Below are 5,041 nucleotides of genomic sequence, written 5' to 3'. Positions count from 1 at the left end.
TCACCATCACAACAGTTGTCATGGCGATGAACACAGCTATCCTGATAGCAATGGGAGGGAAACTGTCCTAAGGCAAGCGCAGAGGGGCGTGGAGGACTCCCCCTCTGTAACATGGTCTCATTCATGAGATGTCATAAATGTGCCATGTTTTCTGATAGTAGAGATGCTCCCTCCAAAGTAGGATGGATTCCATCTCTTCCTATCAGGTTCGGTTTTCCCCAGAAGGATCTCCAATTATCAATGAAGCCCACCTCGTTTTCTGGACACCACCTCGATAGCCAGCGGTTAAATGATGACATGCGGCTATACATGTCATCACTGGTCAGATTTGGTAAGGGACCAGAGAAAATTACGGAGTCCGACATTGTTTTAGCATAAGCACAAACTGATTCAATGTTCACTTTGGTTGCTTCCGACTGGCGACGTCGGGAGTCATTAGTGCCGACATGGAGGACTATCCTATCAAACTTACGATTACTCTTTGCCAGCAACTTTAGATTTGATTCTATGTCGCCCGCTCTGGCCCCTGGGATGCACCTCACGATGCCCGCTGACTTCGCTAGCTTCACGTTTCTCACTATGGAGTCGCCAATTATCAGAGTTTGTTCCCCGGTGAGTGTGTTGTCCTCACAGAGGGGGGAACTACTGAGGCTTTAGCTGGTACCTGGTACCTGGTAGGCTTTAGCTGGTACCTGGACAGAAAAAAAAGGGGGTGGGGGGGAAAAACACTCACCCAAAATAAAATAAAATAAAATAAAATAAAATAAAATAAAATAAAAAATAAAATAAAATGAAATAAAATAAAATAAAATAAAATAAAAAAAAAAATAAAAAAAAAAATAAAATAAAATAAAATAAAATAAAATAAAATAAAATAAAAGTTTAGGGGTGTTAGGTTTAGTTAACTAACTAAATGAATAGTTAGTATGGCCAGGAAGGCAGAGACAGGTCAGAGGTCAGGATCTGAGAGCTTTTCAGATCCTAAAAGGTGCTGCTGCACAATCACACAATGGTTAGGTGTGGGTTAGTAAGCTTTTAGCCATGCACGCGAGTGGGAAAATATGAGGCTGAAAGAAAAGCAGGAAGTATTAATTCGATTTTCTTTTCCTGGAGTAAGAAGAAGCACAGCTGGAGTTGCAGTGATTATCTGTGGTACGTCTACTTACCTGGTGAGAAGCAACAATTTGAGAACCACTGTTTACAAGGACATGCAAGTCGGACGGAGAAGGACATGCAAGTCAGACGGAGAAGTGTAGAGTGTGATTACATGTCTTCTCAAGATGAATACATACAATTGGGAGACATGGAGATGTGAGAAAGCTAAATGAGTTTAACCAAATAAATAAATAATGTTATTTATTTATTTAAATTGTTTGTTTCATTTTTCGTTGCTATCTCTTATTTGTGAAGGAGAAATCTTATTCTATCCTTTATTTATTCTGAATAATGTTAACACTCCACACCTAGTCACATAGCCTAATTCTTTTATAGAGCTGAATTTGTCAGTTCATTTATTTCATTCATTTCCCTCATAATTATTATTTGAGATGTAATTTACTTAATTTTGAAGGTCAATTGGTGGCAAAAGTGTCTCCTATTCTGTGTCTGAACCAGAGTTCAGCGAGATTATTGGCCCTTTAAGGTTAGACAGAATTAAAGTTAAGTTGAGTCGAACAATCATATTGTCTTTTGCTCTCTGTATTTATCCCATTCGTAGGGGTGACGAGCCCCAGCACGGTTTGGAGAGCTTCCTTAAATGCTTGGAAGTTACTTAACTTTAAACTATCTCTTATTTCAATCAATTATCAAGAATTTCAGGAGGACCCTTTTTTAAATCTCAGGCGACCCAGATTGGGCCACCAACCCAATGTTGAGAACACTTAATTTTTCCCTTAAAAGTGTCTAAACCCAGTGAAGGTGTTCTATGGTCTTGCACGCTAAGTGCTGGTGGAACAAGAAGAAAATAGTTGGAGGGTTTGAGGTATATTTTCCTATGATAAAATATAAATAAAAAAATCAGAGGGACGTTGGCCCGCTCCCTTCCCTTTTTTACATAAGAATACATTTGGATTCTTAAAACCATATGATAAATATCATTGGAAAATCACTTATCTGATCATTTTGGATGTGTCTCCGTTTTCGTCTCTCTTGTGTCCGCCTGCCTTTGTGCCCTCCAACCTCCTCGACCTCCTCCTCCTCAGCCTTAAAAGGTCAAAGCCAGGGTCAACTGTACGCTCCTTTTGGAAATTTGAAGATCTGTCCCCACTTTTGCAGTTGGATTGGAAGTCTCTGTAGTCTCTGGAATAGATATTATGTTAGAACATCCACAATATGTCATATTGTCACGTGTCTATTTCAATCTATTTCCCCTTTGCTTCCCAGTTACAGTTATGGACAATACTTCCCTTTAATTCTCATCCTTCATCATAAGAAGCAGTGACCAGGCATGGCGGCGAAGAGGAAGGATCGGAGTCGAGAAGGCGGTGGCATTCTGTTAGGAAACACTCAGAAACAGAAAGAGAGGAAACCATTAAGACTTAACTGGATAATTTAAAATATCTCTTTTCTTTAGTTGGATCTGATTCGTCTCCTTACAGCGACCTGTATTTTGGAAAAAGCTACATAATAACAACAACTAAGACGAAGACGTAGACAAGTGCACACCACAACGAGTATACACATATAACAACAAAAAACATGGACACTGAACATGAACAGTAAGGTCAGTCAAGGTCAAAGCCAGTCATTCCACTGAAAGTGGTATCATATATAAAAACGTCGTTTGGTGTTTTTAAACACCCAGAAAAAAACCTTTAAAACCTGGTAAACTTTTTAGAAGGCCCAAGGCCTAAAACCATAGTTCTTTTAACAAGCAGCAGTGTTTTCTGAACACCCCACTACACAATTGGCAAAAACAGGGAGAAGATCTAGTGTATCAAAACCCAGGAGGAAAGGAAGGTGAAACAGAGGAACATGTGTAGTCAAACAGCCATTCATCAACGCGGTTCGGTCAATCACTCAATGACACGTCCACGGCACATTCGCACTCACTCTCAGGCATACGTAACGTGTCATCATTCAGTCATTCATACACCGCACACGTTCATGCCTCAATTTTCACGTCCATGCATTCACAAGGTTTTGCTGCAGTGTCTAAGTGGAATATAGGTCTCATCTAACCCACCAATGGCGATAGCCAGTCCACCTCCTCTCTCGGGGTCAATGAGCTCTTATTGCCCCCTCATGCTTGGCAACCTTTTAGTGTTAATTAATTGCTTTTTACTGGTATCGTCTGATTACTAAGAGGTACGCTCCTTTTTACTTCCGCCTTGGCGGAGTCTACACTTAGAGTATTGTCCCTTGCAGTACTGACAGTCTACTAGCTGCTGATCAGGCAGCAATCGCACGGCCATGCACAATAACCAAACTCAACCCCGGTCCGCGGGGGAAACTCAACCGCTGTCCATCTCCAGAAATGTAAAAAAGAATCTCTGAATCAGCAGGAAACTCAACCACCGCTCTTGAAAAATAAGAGTTTGGGAATAACTCAACCACCATAAACTCCAGAAGTCTAAGAAAAAACCTCTGAATCGGCAGGAAACTCAACCGCCACTCTTGAAGAATAAGAGTTTGGGAATAACTCAACCACCATAAACTCCAGAAGTCTAAGAAAAAAACCTCTGAATCGGCAGTCTACTCAACCTCGGTCTGCAACCTGAGGGAAACTCAACTGTCAGAACTTTCTGGGCACCTCTAATATCACTCAACATTGAACGGAGCACGCAACCTCTAATAACCCTCACTCTAAGGGAACGTAGAAATTTGTTCAGAACGGTACTCGGTTACCAAGCATGTATCAAATCAGGTGGACTGCTATCCCCCGAAGAGTGCTTTCCCTAGCAAGGTTTATCCTTTTTCTGCACATTAAACCAGGACTTCTTGTTTGAAAAGTAATTGCCTATGTACTCATAGCAACTAATGGGACATTTTTTTCTCAGGAAAAATTTGGTACCCCCCCATGCTGTCGAGTGGCTTTGGGCCGGCCAGACAGTCCGACGCGGTTAAGGGGGAGGCGCGCAAAATTAAAACAATGAATGTTGAACTAGGCTGTCTGTCGCAAGCAGCTTCAAAAAGGGTAAGGTACAGATTGTTTACGAGGGTATCGGTCAAAAAATGTCAAAATTTAAACTTCGTTGAGGCTGCAGTCCTCAATCTCTGTCTCAATTTTCCTGAAATTAAGTAAAAACAAAAGAGAAAAAGAAGAATCGTTCAGAAATAACAAAGGAGAAAAACGTGTGAGCTCAAAAAAATCATGGCCAATAAAAATTAAAACTTCAGCTCCAAAAGCTGAGGCAACAGAGGGCTCTGTCTTCAGCAAAAAAAAAATCATATCTTGCATTGTGGGGGGGCTCCCCTCAATCAAGAAAATAAATGAAAGAAAAGCTTCCCCTTTGTTTGTTGTTTTCTCATAAAGGCCAAAGCAGTGTAAATAAATGAGCAACATAATGAATAAAAGCAAAGATAAATGATGGGCACACTTGATCTCATGTGGCAAACAGAAGGGTTCTGTGTGAAGTTCTGTGTTTCTCATAGTTATGAATGTGGGTGTGTGACTGTATGCCTGGTCTGTCTGCGTGTGAGAGAATAAATGAAAACAAAATAATCTAGTGCACAGTCAGAAGATAGAGGGGTTAGTATTGTGCGAAGGAGAAGCTTGTTGGCTATTTGCTAGTTGTCCCCCTCCATGCCAAAGTTCAAGGCTAAAGTGATTTAGCACTACCACCAAAGGCTGTGGTGGACTTCTTGTGGCTTGGTATCCTTGTGGCTTTTGAAACAGTGTCTTTTTTGGTGAAGATATCCAGCAGACGTGTGACCAGTCTGCAGTTGCTGCCCATCATTCAGGCAGTAGTCGTGGCGTTTAACTCGCAACTCATTGGTGGGGGGAGTGTCCACTCCGACGCCCACAGGTTCTCAGTCTTTGATGATGGGGCATTGGCATGCGGCCCATTCATAGACGATGAAGAGTTGACTTGGGACTGAG

Source organism: Gouania willdenowi, chromosome 21 (assembly GCF_900634775.1).
Source record: "Gouania willdenowi chromosome 21, fGouWil2.1, whole genome shotgun sequence".
Lineage (NCBI taxonomy): Eukaryota > Metazoa > Chordata > Actinopteri > Blenniiformes > Gobiesocidae > Gouania > Gouania willdenowi.
Note: the sequence above shows the minus strand (reverse complement) of the source record.